The sequence below is a fragment of the Sciurus vulgaris genome (assembly GCF_902686455.1).
Source record: "Sciurus vulgaris genome assembly, chromosome: 13".
NCBI classification, from domain to species: Eukaryota; Metazoa; Chordata; class Mammalia; order Rodentia; family Sciuridae; genus Sciurus; species Sciurus vulgaris.
In genome coordinates, this window is record NC_136474.1 from 40,303,159 (window position 1) to 40,318,957 (window position 15,799).

Sequence of the window (15,799 nt, forward strand, 5' to 3'; positions counted from 1 at the left end):
GACCCTGTCTCAAAATAAAAAAATAGAGTTTGGAATGAAGTTCAGTGGTAAAACACCCCTGGAGTTAATTCCCAATATCCTAAACAGAAAAAAGGGAAAAAAAAGTTTGATAATTGCTCTGTAACTATTTTAACTATATATTAAAACACCAACTGCAATGAATACATCATTATTCTAATCAAGACATCGGAGTTTTTTTTTTTTTTTTTTTTTAACAAACAACTCTTAACAATACTTATAACAGCTAGAATTATCTCTTCTCAGAAAGCACTGGGTTAAACTCTTTTGATCTGGCTGACACCAAGAAACTCTAAATACTTGATTAAATTGCTCATGTCCCGGAAGGCCACAGTGTGTTTGGAAATGGCAAAAAGTATGAGATTGGAATCTTTATTTAGTCTAAAACTTTATATTAGTGCCATAACATTTGTGGACTTCTAACAATTCAAGGGTATCCTTTAGAAATGACACTATACTCTCTCTCTCTCTCTCTCTCTCTCTCTCTCTCTCTCTCACTGTATAAACTAAATTCTCAGGCCAAAGAGAACAGTCCAAAAAAAAAAAAAAAATAGAAAAATGAACAGTAATGTTTAGCAGAAAAAAAAAACAACATGAGTTAAAAGTTGAATAAGCACAAAACACTTCTCCCAAGAAAACTGCTGACATTAACAATACTATTAATACAACAAAGCTCCATGCTGGTTGGAAACCCTATTACAAAAGGACATCAGATTAGCACTATTTTAAAGATAATGTTACTTACTTGTAAAAAATTCTCTCGGAGTACCAATCTGCTGCCCCCTCCCCATCCCAAGAACTGAGCACTAAATTGATCATATATGGTAGATGATCAATAAACACCTGTAGACATGAGCAGTAGGGAGCATTTAATGAATACCAAACATGTTTCTCTTAACCTCAGAATCATGCTTTGTATTCATCCCTACAAAAGCAGGTGTAACTTCAAATACAACCATAGCACTTTTAATTCAGATTTCAGTTATATAAACACAGGATCATAATTTAGAGCCATAATGCTTACTGAAAGATAGTTGGCTGCTGCCAATAAACAGTGTAAGTTTGGGGAAACCAAAGATTTCCTTGGTAATTCTCAGCTCTGAAAGAAGAAATACCAAGCAACACATATTTGGATTAAGATAAAAAGAATTTCCTTTTGTTGTAGTAAGAAAACTATAGGTCTTTGTTTTATTCAAGTATCTGATCTAAAAGTATGTCTAAAAATATAATTTAAAAGTTCTCCATCTAAACCTTTCATGAAAATGCAAAATATCCCAGTTTTAGAGATGTAATGCATTTTTAAAATGCACTGTTCCAGGTCTGGAACATTCCACTTTACAAATATTCTGGCACATGATCTTAAACTGTCCCTACCTCAACAGTGTTAAGGAAGCATCTTTTTACCTATCAGTTACATTTCTATTCTCTTAACAAATTCCCATTCTCTTTTTGAAGGAGTGAAGAGGTGTACCAGGGATTGAACCTGGGGAGTTTAACCTCTGAGCCACATCCCCAGGCACCCCACCTCCTATTTTTTTTTAATTTTGAGAGAGGATCTTACTAAGTTGTTTAGGACCTCAATAAGTTACTAAGGCTGGTCTTGAATTTGTGATCCTCCTTGCTTCAGCCTCCCAAGTAACTGGAATTATAGGGGTAAGACTCTGTGCCCGCCCATTCTCTTTTAAATAGTGTGGTTTCTCAAATCTTTGCAGAAACCTTAATGCTTACAAACATCTGAACTAGAACTTTACATAAAAACTGGAATTACACGTGTTATGGTATGGGTGTGAAGTGTCCCCCAAAAGCTCATGTGAGACAATGCAAGAAGGTTCAGAGGAGAAATTATTGGGTTTTGAGAGTTTTAACCCAATTAGTACATTAATCCCCTGATAGGGATTAACAGAGTGGTACTGAAGTGGTAGGGTGTGTTTTTTAGTCAGCTTTCTCGCCACTGTGACTAAAAGACCCAACAGAACAATTGTAGAGAAGGAAAGTTTATTTGAGGGTTCACAGTTTCAGAGGTCTTAGTCCCCAGAAGGCCGGTTCAATCCCTCAGGGCTTCAGGTGAGGCTGAACATCATGGAGGAAGAGTGTGGCAGAGGAAGGCAGCTCACATGATGATCAGGAAGCAGACAGAGAGACACCACTCTCCAGAAACAAAATATATACCCGTAGCCATGCCCCCAATGAACCATTTCCTCCAGCCATGCCCCACCCACTTCCACTTAACACCGAGTTAATCCCATCAGGGATTAATTCAATGATCGGGTTAAGATTATGACCCAATCACCTCTCCTCTGAACCCTTTTTACATTGTCTCACATGTGAGCTTTTGGGGGACACCACATGTAAACTATCACAGTGTGGCTGGAGGAGGTGGGCATTGGGGGCGTGGCCTTGACTTATATATTTGCATCTGGCCAGTGGTCTCTCTCTCTCTGCTTTCTGATCACCACGAGCCTCTTCCCCTCACCAGATCTCTGAAACCATAAGCCTCCAAATAAATTTTTCCTCCTCTACAATTGTTCTAGTCAGATCTTTGAGTCACAGTGGTGAAAAAGCTGACTAAAACGGGCCATAGTGGGTACTTGAAGTCAGTGTTCGCCCTCTGGAGGTTCCATACCCCACACTGTGGTTCTCCTCCCTTCCTGTCTAACCAGCTCAGTGCAGCTGAGCGGACAGATTTGGGAAGGGGACAGACTTTAGTACAAAAAGATGACTTAAAAACAAAACAAAAAAAAGGATTATTGACTCAGGTTGCCACAGTGGCTAAGTTACCTATGTTTAATTCCATCCCATCTATATTTTCCCTATAAAAGTGGGAAGAATGTCTTCTACTTAAAACATTAATAGGATGGATAAACAAATGATGAGCACCCAGGTCTGTGAGACAGTGCAAATGGATAGGAGAGAAGTGCACAGCATGGTTCCAGCCCACTCTGGACCTCTCCATCAGATCCCCTGCTGCTGATCACAGAAGCAGTTCCTCCCTTTCCTTTCACCCCCACCACACACACACACAGAGTGAAGCTTCTCTCTGTCATGAAAATGCCATGAGTTAAGAGATAAATGTTTCCAACAAAGTACGGAGAAATGCTTTGAAAAGAAGGAAAGGAGTTACTAACATTATTACAGTTTTAACAAAACCATAAATTGGATGATAACTCCAGTAGGAAAAAAAAAAATGTGAATGTCAGGTCAATAAACACAAATGGCCAAAAACCTTACCAAGACTTTTTTCACTGTGTTTCTAAAGAAAAACTTTTTTTATGGACACACTGGGCACAAAATGGTCCATCTTGAGATCTGAATATAAATGAATACAACTTTTCTAGAGGGCAGCTTGTGGAAAAATACACTGCAGATTGATAGTCCTTATCCAAAATGCTTAGGACCACAGGTGTTTCAGATTTTTGAATTTTTGGATTCTGGAATCTTTTTGTAGGCCTTACAAGTCAAGCGTCCCTAATCTAAACATCTAAAACTTTCTGAGCACCAGCATAACCCTCAGAGTTTTGAGTTCTGGAGAATTTTGGTTTTGGATTTCAATTAGAGATTTTCAACTGTTAAAATACTTATGATGATTTCTCCTATGTAAATTATCGGGAACATGCAGGAAGTTAATGTGTGGGTAAAGTCATTAATCACAGCACAATGGAGCATTTAGCATAACAGTCATAGCTTGGAAACAACATCCAGTCTAAGAGAAAGTAGCCTAAAAGAAACATGCACTTCTATGCAAACAGTATTTCTGTAGCCACAGAAATCAGGTTATCCAATGGCTTCCAACATTTTAAGGACATAAAAAAGTATAATTTAGGATTATTTAAGGTTAAGATCATAATTTAAGGTTAAGAAAAGAAACATTGATAACTGTATGATTACAGTTACATGATAACTGTATGATAACTGTATGATATGTTTTGTGTGGGCACTGGAGAGCAAACCCAGGTCCCTGAGCATGCTAGGTAAGAAGAGCTCTGCTTCTGAGTTACCACCATGGCCCTCTTATGTTTTTAAATACATAAATTAAAAACAAACTGGAAGGAACTATATTGAACTACTAGTAAGAGTATTAGGTGGCAAGGTTATAAACTTTTTTCTCCTTTATATTTTTAACTATTCCTAATTTACCAAAAAAAATAAACATTTTTATCAAAAGAGAGCTAAAGGGAAAATTGTATAATGTAAAAAAGTAAAAAATGAACTATAAAGCAATGTTTCTACTAAAACATTTCCAGAAGATGGAAATTAAAAATATATGCACAAAATCCTTTTAAAATAGTTATGCACATAATGAAATTTTTGCTACTGATTTTTCAGGATAAAAGCAAACTACTTCAATGCTCTAATGTGGGAAGCTCATTTCCTTACTGAAGAAATGAGTATCTGGTATGTACACACACTATTCTCAAAAAGCTAGGTGCAAAGTGATCAGGTTTAATTTTTTAAAATTAATTATAAGCTAGATATCTGTATGGTGTGAAATCTCCACTGGGTTTGTTGAGAAGCACCTATCTGCAGAGGACATACAACGTTGTAGAAAGAGAGAAAGAGTCTATGGATGGAAAAAGAGAACACAACAAACTAGTGTCTACCCCAAAATAAGAGAGAAATTAAGTTGCCTTCTAAAAATGGCAAATATGTTTTACTGAGCAAACTTTATCAGTCATCTTTTCTTTTTTTTTTTTTTTTACAAGCATACCCACCTTGTATATAGAATTTATATTTATTTTTACTTCCAGCTCAGCTACATATTTAGTGGGAAAGTTTTCAACAACCAGAAATGTAAAAAGCAAATATAATTAGGAAGAAAAGTGACTCAAAAATAATTTATTACATTTCAATATGCTTGAATCATTTTTTTGAATCTCCAATATCTTTCTTTTTTTAATAATTTATTTATTTTGATTCATCATAAACAAATAGGGTAAAACGTATTTCTATAGTTGTACATGAAGTAGAGTCATATTTTTTTTTTTTTTTTTTTTTTTTTTTTTGCAGTGCTGGAGATTGAACCCAGGGCCTTGTACTTATAAGGCAAACACTCTACCAACTGAGCTGTATCCCCAACCCTGAGTCATAGTCTTTAATTCTTTAAAAAAAAAAAAAAGTCACATTTGACATTCAACACTTGAATATTTATTCTATTCTTTATCAAACAGACATATGAGGGAGCTTTTCCTGTGAGATTTTCTTTGACACATTCTGCTGTGGCACCAAGAAATACGAGCCTAAAAGCCACTACCTCTGGGAAGCCTTCCATGATTAGCTCAAGTCCTCCCATTGTACATGTTGTCAGGGCATGATGTCACTCTTAGTGGCATCCCTCTGGGTGTGTCATTACATATATATTTGTGTGTGTCTTCCACTGAAATGCAAACCCTTGAGGACAGGGACCTGACCTGTTTGGCTCACTCCTCTATCCCCAATGGGTAGTACTCATGAACTAAAAATATCAGGTAAGTAAAAACCATGATGTTCTCAGAGTGAGAAGACCCAGATATAGCTTATTAAAGCCTAAGGTCCCTAATTCCCTCATGAGTTAGATTAGCTGCATTCAAAGAAACACACTGCTCTTATTGCTCCAGTCCCGCTGGGCGAAGGACGTTCAAAAGTGCAAATACTGTTCCAGATGGGGAGGATCTCAGTGCCATGGGAAGAATACTGGGCCTGGTCCCTGAAGGCTGATCAGTGTCCACATCCCAGGTTCTGCTATTGACCAGCCACTCCAGACCCCAGTGCATTTCTCTGTCTATAAAATATGCAAGCCATTACCAACTTTACGGGATTATTTTCTGAAGACAAAATGTTTTGAGACAAGACAGGCAAAAAAACACCCAAAGCCACCTACATGTTAAGTTTTACTATTATCTTGATAAAGTGAAGCCCCAACTGGCTTCAGCATAGGAAGCATAAACAAATTCAGATATTTACAGAACAGGACAAAGACCCCAAAAATGAGACCCCAAATATCCATTTTAATCAATATGAAGATCTTATCTATTCCTGACAGTAAACATATTAAAATGCAGACAGAGTAATAACGTTACTATGGAAGTCTCCTGCCACCACTGAGAGAGACTTCACCGCAGGATGGCATGCACTTCACATGCAGAGTCTCTCTTGCAATGCTAAGCCTCCTAGAACAGCATGATCACAAGATGTTTCCAAACAACTATCCTCTGAGTTATTGCCCCCTCCCAAAATAGCTGAACATTATGCCAGAACAAAATCACTGTCTGAAAGACATTCCCCTACACTTAAATAGCCAATAAAAAAAAAAAAAATTCCACCCCCGGGTCAACCTGTTTCATTACTTAGAGGTGCATTTTGCTACCAATTCCTCCTCAGAGGCACATAAGGAAGGTGGCTCAGATTTTGGGCCTTCCCGAGGTTTTCCTATAAGCATGGTAGCTCCCTGGGTAATACCTGCTCTGAAACACTCCAGGAAAAAACCATCCCTGTCATCATCAACAGCAGGAGCTCTGGGATCAAAACCAAGCCCTGACTGAGCCTCGAAGAGTAGCCTGGCTTCTGCCTACATCCAGCCCGGCAGATGCCACTCAATGAGCCATTAGAGAAAGAATTGAGCATCATGGTGGTTCTAAGTCACCCTTAGCTGCAAAGACCCTAGGACTCCACGCTGTACAAGTACTTACCACTGCTGGCCCAACTGTCAACATTCTGTGCAAAGAAGTGGACTTGGAGGATGATCATGTAAAAAAGAGGCTATTTTTTACCCTGCTGGGTATGCCCATTGGTTCCTAAATCAAATCAGGTATAAATCATCTCTGCCTCCCACAGAATTGCTTTGACAGAACTGTTGCAAGTTATTCCTTCAATATGAAGGACAGTTTAAAAATTAAAAAAAAAAAAAACTGCACACATTTGCTACCACAAAACCATTAACCAGAAGAACATCATTCATTCCATAAAGTATTGGGTGGAAACCTCAGAGCAGTAACCAGAAAAACCTTTCTCATGCAAAGATTCCTGCACATCCCTCATCACAGGATTGCCAGGAAGATAAAAACTAACATCTATTGGTATATATGCCTTTCTTTTTCACTGTGATTTTAGTAACGTTCTTACCATCTCATCATCCACTTCAAATAAGCTAAATAGAACTGACATCACTATTTTCTGTATAAGTTTGATTTTTTTCCCCCCTTTGGTCAATTGATTGTATCTATGGCTTCCCTAATATTTGTAGGAACTAGACTGGGGAAGAAGACGGGGAGAGTAGAGAGAAACAATCACTTAAGTCTATCCTCAGAGAACTCTAATCCACTTAGGAAAGTTTCTGGATTCAAATCTCTAAGAAATTCTGAGTTCAAATCCCAGCTCCAACACTTACTTCCTGCAAAGCCACATAGGTTTTCTGCATCTAAGTCTCCACCATGGTAAACTGTGAGTGTGTGGCCTTCCCCACCAAGCTGTTGAGACCCACCATAGGCAGGGTAGAGAGAGGCAAGTTAAAAATCTGTAAAGCATTATATCTGAATAAGCTCTTTATGTCATTAATCCAGAGGTTCAAGGTTAAAGGCTTGCAAAGTAAAATTTCTGCAATGCCGTTTTCTCAAGCAGGGAACCAGCGGGTAGAAAGTGGACGTAAGTAACTGCTAATGCATTAATGACTGACATGTGGCAGCCACCATGAGACACACAGATGCAATGTGACATTAATGGAGAGATTTGCCCGTGGTCATGTACATGGGGAGGGGGACACTCCACCGCCTCTTGCCTTTAACGTGGGTTTGAAATCAAACGTCAGCCAAGATTAATTAGAAGCCTGGAGTTTCATTCTACTGTGTTGATAGGAAAAGTACATTTCCATAATGTGAGGAAGCATTTATGTGGGCCGCAAATCTAACTGACACGGAGGGAAGGGCTGCCGGATTGTGAACGCTGCCTGTGTGGCGCTTGTCAGGGCAATTACTTTCTGCTCAAGTGGCTTGCTTTTTAACATTTTACTATCTTAACAACAAAAACCCTGCAAGCAATAATGATTTATTATGTTAATTCTTTAGCTTTCTTCCTGAAATTTCTGTAAGACCATTAAAAACTAGCTGTGCCCTTGAAACAAACCATGAGTTTATTAATACTCAACCAATTAAGGCGGAAAAAGCAAAGTCAGAGGGTGCTGCACACCAGCAATTACTAAGCTGCGGCCTGCACACTTTCCTTGCCACGGATTTTATTTGAGGAAGCATCCTATACACTGGCTGACTGGGAAAAAATGTGAAATGTGTTTACGGCATTACAAGAACCCCGAAAAGCTCAAAGGAACAGGAGGAAACTGCTGTTCAGGTCCAGACGACTCTCAAATCCAGGTTATGGTGGAAGCCACAGCAACACCTTTCTCGCCGCTCACAAACCTGGAAAAGACTGTCAGAGGCTTTCTCCCCCATTATAGAAGACCCCCAAGAAAAGGATCCTCTGTCTTCTCCTAATGCTATGGTCTGGATACATGGTCCCAGAGGCCCATGAATTGAAGACCTGGTCCCCAGCCTGTGACCGACAGGGAAGAGGGAGAACTTTCAGAGGTGGGGCCCAGCAGGAGGCCTTAGGTCACTGGGGGTGTACCCTTGAAGGGGACTGCAGGAATCCAGGCCCTTCCCAGTTCTCTTTTACATTCAGGCCATTAGGTGAAGATTTTTTGTCATGCACTCCACCATGATGTGCTGCTGCTCCACGGGACCAATCAACCATGGACAGAAACCTTTGAAACTGCGAGCCCAAACAAACTTTTCCTCATCTCAAGTATTCAGTTATGGTAACAGAAAGCTGACTAATACACACACTTTGCCATTTTTGTATTTATCAATTAAACCTGGCTGGGGAGCTAGCTCAGTCGGTAGAGTGCTTGCCTTACAAGCACAAGGCCCTGGGTTCGATCCCCAGCACCACAAAAAAAAAAAAAAATTCATTCAATATCAATTAAACCTTAGCAATGTTGCTCTTTCTTGAACACTTTATCAAGATCAACCCATTTTTTTATAATACATATTCTAGTCTTCAACTCCCCAATTTTAGGACCCTGTGGATTGTTAAAGTCACGTCAGTCTAGTAATAATGCAAAGCAAAAGGAACAGTGACCTACAGAGTCACTCCCTCCACTGTCTCTGAGGCAACATCAAGTAGCTCTGCACCATGGACCTGCAGGCAGGCAACACTTTGACAACTCAAGATCTGGAAAAGTCCAGATACGAGTGGCACACAGTTTCTGGGCCAACATTTGTGGCAATGATGAGCACATGCTTTTTGAGAAGAAACATCTGGTAGAACAGAGGAACACATTTGGAAACACCCTTAGCTGTGAGGACATCCCTATCCAACTGCTGACCCTATTGGTAGATATATGATGAGCTAGAGCTCCCAGAGAACTGAGAAGGCAATGTCATCTACTCCTTTCTTTCCATTTTGTTCCATTTTCCCTGTTTTCACCCTCTGTATTAGTCCATTTTCCATAGCTATAACAAAATACCTGGATACTTTATAAACAAAAGGGGTTTATTTAGCTCACAGTTTGGGAGGGTAAAAGTCCAAAATCAGGGGGCCCTGGCTGCCTCACAACATGGCAGAGAAGTTGGACAGGAAACAGCAGTAAGCAGAATGGTCACATGGAGAGACAGGACGCCAGAAAGACTCCAAAGCCAGGCTTGCCTTTTTGTAACCCACTCTCACAGGAACAAAAAGTTCATTGAGAACTACATTAACCCCTTCCAAGGGAGTTGCTTCCAATGACATGAACAGCTTCTATTAGGCCCCACCTCTCAATATGGCCACACTGGGGACCAAGCTTCCAGGACATGAACCTTTAGGGGACACACAAACCATATCCAAAGCCCATGTCACCTGTAGCAACATGGATTATGAAAACCTTCAAAAATTATAGTCTTTATTTTTCTATTTTCCAGGTGACTGAAAACCTTTGGGATCATCCAATTTAAAACAATAATGACAAGGAAAACACTCTAAGTGAGGTACTGTGGGCTTTCCTGAGAAGGTAAAAAGTCTGACTCCTTCTAGGTACAAATAAGTTTTCATTCTTAACGGTACTTCCGTGTTTCTCACTTCAAGAACATGCACATACATAATACAATGAATAATTACATCAAGAAGCAGGGTGCTAAGCATTCAGCTTGGGGTTCCACTGCTGTTGTGATAATGCAAAGGAATAAAGTTTAAGAATCGGGGTGGGTAGGTAGGAGGTGGAGGGATGTACACATGATCACTGGGACACAGGGGCACAGCACCCAGAGGGTGGTGTTAATGCCTCATCCCCTGTTCTCCCTGCCTCCTCTTCTCAAAGGCACAGAGAAGATCCTCAGATGCTGCATTCATTTCATTTCCCTTACTTGCAGAAGAAAGCAGCTGTCAGCCACGATTTTTAAAAATCAGTATATTTTGGGTTATTATCTGTAGTTTTCAAAATAGACATGGTCCAATTAAATTTTCTGAAATTGTTTCTCTCTTTTTCTTTATGCACAGAATACCTCCAGCCTGGTGCCTAAATATAATCACAAGCAGCCAGACTTTTTTTTAAAAAGAAGGAAAAAAACTAGCACTCTTGCGATTTTGTTAATTCTTGCGTATTTCTTTTCCCCCAAATAAAAGTAAATCCTAACAGATCTAAATAAAAGAACAGGCTGGCCCATGTTCTCAAACAGCACTTAGACATACAGTGCGGAGGCTGTTAGAATACTTCTGAGCCTCTGGTCTTGGGGGTTTTCGATCCGTGCTATCTAATTTTGGGGGTCAGGGAACAGGGGTCTTAATTAGTGCCCAGGCTCACTTGCCAGCCTTGAGATTCTCCCTGTCTGTCCCCTGGCATGCCACTTCCCGGAGCTCTCAGATCTAATTCTGCACCAACGCTTAATAAGGTTGTAGAGATTTAATACAATTAGGAGTGTTGCTCGCAAATTAACCAATCAATTAACACTCCAGCAAAGAAATAATTCCAGAGGAAAAGGCAGCCACATGAGGATGAGAAGACAACCGGCAAAGGGAATAATCTGTTTAAAGAACACACGCGGACGCACACTTTCACACCACCTTTGTATGTTTTCTATCTTTCAGAGCAAAGAAACACGGAGGTAAATTCTGACATCAGGAAATCTCCCTCTGCTACTGTTCGGCTTCAAAAAGTGGGGACTCAGTGTCACTCTGCCAGTTCATCTTGCAAAATTGTCACAGCTCTTTGAGTTTAAAAACTCACAGATTTAACCCTTATTAAACAATACAGAAAAGTCAAAAGAAAGCAAAACACCAACAAATTCACTCCCTAGAAATAAGCACTGCTAATATTTCAGTTTGTTTTCTAGGCATTGCCACAGATCTGTCAATAAACATTTTAGATAATGCAATAAGACTGGCACAGCCCTGTGCTCAGGGCTTCCACCACGAGTTCTACCCCACGTCACTGTACTGTGATCGCCTCACATCCTCACACGTTGGCTCTGTCACTATTCTCAGTGGCCATGTGGCAATCTTAAATGAACATGACATGTTTTTGTTCCTTCCTATTCTTGGGAATTTAGGTTGCTTACAATTGTTTTACTTCTCCAAATATTGCCTCAATGAAGATGCCTCCAGGATATTCTTCATACAATGTCCACTCTTATTTCCTCGGGATAAATTTATCATACTTGGATAAAATTCCACTGTGTTCTTTATCTTTCTTTCTTTCTTTTTTTCTTTTTAATTTAGAGACAAGGTCTCACTAAGCTGCTTAGGGCCTTGCTTTGTTGAGTCACTGGGACTACAGGTGTGTGCCACCACACCTGGCTCCACTATGTTATTTAGGCATCCTAATGGAGCATCTTTCCACTCTCCAGGTGTGTGTGTAATCTCAGGACCTCTGTTTCACATGACCCTGGAAACAGTCACTGATCGCTGGATTGCCCTCAGTGACCCACCAGCTTATCATCTTCAGTCCACTCAAAACACATCAAAATATCCTTATATACAAAAAATTACTAAAGTACTCACTAGATGCTAACTTTACATTTCCTGAAAAACTGAACTTGACTACCTGGACTGGACCCTTCCCAGTGCTTCCTCATCTCCCTCAGCAGTGCCACACAGAAGCTCTGCCTCTGCTCTTCAGAGCTCGGCAACCTGAGCTCTGGCTTTCTGGAGGCTGCACAAACCACTTAACCAGTGCTCAAGGTCCAGGAAATGAGACAACACCACTTCCCAGAGAGAAACAGCAGAAAGACAGCACAAATCCCAAACAGCAGAGACGAATCTCAAATAACAAGTGGCACAAGGACATTGTAAGTATCTCTACAGCTCTATGTGTGTTGTTGTTCTCTCAGAATGTTGCTTCCTGGAACAAGATGAGAATTCAGCTTGAAACTGTCAACTGCCCAGAAGATTTAGTTACCTAATGAGAAACTCGATGTGTTGCAGAGTTCTTTCCTGTCCAATGAAGAGTTATTGAGAGAGTTCATCTAATTGCAGTCAGCCCTCAGTATACTTGGTTTCTGCATCCATGGATACAATCAACTTGAGGTGGAAAATATTCAAGAAAGAAAATATGCACATTCTTTTTTTCCTGTTATTATTCCCTTATAAATGCCACATTTATACCATATACATTGTATTAGGTATTATAAGTCAGCTAGATATGATTTAAAACATATGGGAGGATGTACACAGGGTTACATGCAAATATTAGGCTCTTCCACATAAGATACTTGAGCATATGCCAATTTTGGTTATCCTCAGGTATCCTGGAACCAATCTCCCACAGATACCAATAATTGACTGTACTAACTTATAAGCAAAGTCTGACATCTAAATTATTTTTAAGTTGTAATTACCTATCTTGACTTCAGAAGGGGTAGTTAAGGCAGAGAGGCATAAAATATTTGCCAAAGTCATAGATTTAGACCAGAACTGAGTTACTGTAAAGCAGAGTTCACCTTGACTTCTGTCTCTTGGAGGTCACACCTTCCAACACTAAGGTCTCCATCTAGAATGATCAAGACTACAGCTCCCACAGTCACAGGGCCTGCTCCGTCATGTTCAGTGCAAGGGTAAAAGTCCCCATGGGGCCATACTGTGTGGGTGCAGGAAAATTCAGGAGCACACAGCAATGATGGGTCAAGAAGGGACACCAGTGTTTCTTCATTCCCATGTGCCCTTTCTCAAAAGCTCTCACCTCTTTCATGTTTCCATCCAAGAAGCAAAGTGAGCCATTGACCTCAAGGAAGTCTTCTTTATCCACCAACCCAACACCAGACACTCTCTCAGTCATTTCCTGAAGGGTCATTTCACTGAAGGGTACTAGAGATGAAGTATTTTAGCCCTCACTGGATGTCCTAAAATTAGACACAATCTTATAAAATGTAACAACCAAACATCTTCCTCACATGACCATGGTCAAAGGTTCATGGCAGAAAAACTGACATTAATGTGAAGATGACTGGTAAATATTAAACACAAAAAATTAAGCCTATCTAAATGTCATGATTCTTTTGGGTGAGCATATATACTCATACTTGAACACAAGATAGGCTGGAAAGAAAGGAACCTTCTACCTATGAGTGTGCAGATTCCTGATGGTGATTCTTTTAACCATAATGCTTTCTACATTTTTCAAATTATACCAAAAACTCACAAGTAAAAATACAGGAAATTTAGTGTATACTCAGTGTGCATTATACAATAAGAAAGCTCAAGTCTATTTGACCAAATATTCACTCATGTAGTAATTTTTCCAATTATTTTCAGTAAGTACTCAAAACTATTTATTATTTTCTACCTGATAACAAAACATGCTAGCTGCTTTGACAATTTGCTTTTTACAGCATATACCTACCTCTCTTTGATTAAATACATAGGAATTACACATAAATTTGGATCATAATCCCAGCAGCTCCTGTAATCCCAACAGTGTGGCAGGCTGAGGCAGGAGGATCTCAAGTTCAAAGCCAGCCTCAGTAATTTAGTGAGGCCCTAGCTAACTTAGTGAGACCCTGTTTCAAAATTAAAAATAAAATAAAAAAGAAGGGTTGTGGATGTGGCTTAGTGGTTAAGTATGCCTGGGTTCAATCTCTGGTACCAGAAAGAAAAAAAAAGTTGGATCTTGAAGTCTTTGGAAATTAATGTATGTATTATTTAATTACTCCCAGAAGTCAGACACCAGGGATCACTATCACATTCACACATATTTAACAGAAAAACTATGTTTTTTGTATGTGGGGGGTTGTTATAGGGGTTAAACCTAGGGGCCCTTAATCAAATCTACAGCCCTTTTATATATATATAAAATATATATATATATAAAATATACATATGTTTGTTGTTTATATATGCATATATTTTATTTAGAGATTGGGTCTCACTGAGTTGCTCAGGGCTTCACTAAATTGCTGAAGTTAGCTTTGAACTTGTGATCCTCCTGCCTCAGCCTCCCAAGCCACTAGTATTACAGGTGTGTAACACCATGCCCAGCTAGTATGTTTTTTAATTTTAATTCTCACTTTATAGTAACTCATAAGTTTAGGTGTTCATTTTATTGTATTCAGATAAATTAATGAGAAGCAGAATAGATTTTTTCATGGTTTTATAACTTATTACAAATATAATTCTTTTAAATTTACATCATTTTTAAATTGGTTCAACTGCTTTAAGTAATCTGTCATTTCTTTTTAGCATTTTGAAATTTTTTCCTCAAAATGCAAATTTAAACTTATTTGAAATTTAAAACAACTTTTTCCTGAAAGTAAGGCTGATTTGACTGACAGCTTTGATGAAGACTGCTTTGCTAATCAGATCATATGACAGATATTTCTCACTCACTGATTAGCCTAAATTCTTCTTTACATATATGATATATATATTTTTTATTATTTTTTCTTGTTGTCGATGGACCTTTAATTTATTTGTATAAGGTGCTGAGACTCAAACTCAGTGCCTCACACATGCTAGGCAAGTGCTCTACCATTGAGCCACAACCCCAGCCCACATGTATGATATATTATAACAATACAAACAATAGCATTATGAATATACATATTTTATATGTATACTTAAAGTAGACATTGACTAATATACAAAGAAATTGGCATTATTTTTGTTTTCACAGCCATTTCTAGACATTCCTGTGTTAAACAAGGTGCCTTTAAGTTAAAAAATAACAGGTGTAATTAACAGTAATTGATGGATCTTGGCAAAGCTCTTGGATAGCTTCCCAGCAAATGAGAAGAAGGTCATGACTGGACAAGGAATCCTTTGGAGACAAAGTTAGTTTCCAACTTTTTGTTTTCAGTAATTTTGAGAATAAACTTAATCAAATGTCAATTTATAAATCATTAAAAATAACTTTTGATGCCAAATAAGTATGAATGTTGACATGCAACACGAAAAGTACCCTAAGAAGTAACATTGCCATAGCAAAAATCCTTACAATCCCATCTATTTATATAAACAACGTTGCTCAGCATATATTTATAAAAATGAACAATGGAAACAGAATTGGCACTTCATTCAGTTTAATTCTAGCAGTAAATAACACCAATCCACAGACACATGAACTAACTTCTTCAAAGCCCGATTGATTTCTGAAGTACTTCTCCAATACACTGTAACAATGATTCAACTGTACACTAATAATTGGATAAAATTTAGCACGTAAAGCTTCATGCACCAATGAAATTAAAATTTCCATTTTATATATATATATATATATATTTGTGCAGAGAAGTTTGGTAAATAATAAATAGAAGATTTCAAACTTAAATATATTATAATATGATACAAATCT

General features: G+C 38.6%; 1 protein-coding gene and 1 long non-coding RNA gene across 2 annotated transcripts in view; both read right to left on the reverse strand.

The window, feature by feature from the left end:
* PTPRM (protein tyrosine phosphatase receptor type M) overlaps positions 1–15,799 on the reverse strand; it is an 849,607-nt gene that overhangs the window by 815,140 nt on the left and 18,668 nt on the right.
* LOC306642737 lies at positions 5,120–12,063 on the reverse strand. The gene is made up of 2 exons (XR_013758646.1): positions 8,968–12,063; positions 5,120–8,854 (listed from the first exon to the last, which is right to left on the reverse strand). It is a non-coding gene; the product is annotated as an uncharacterized lncRNA (long non-coding RNA).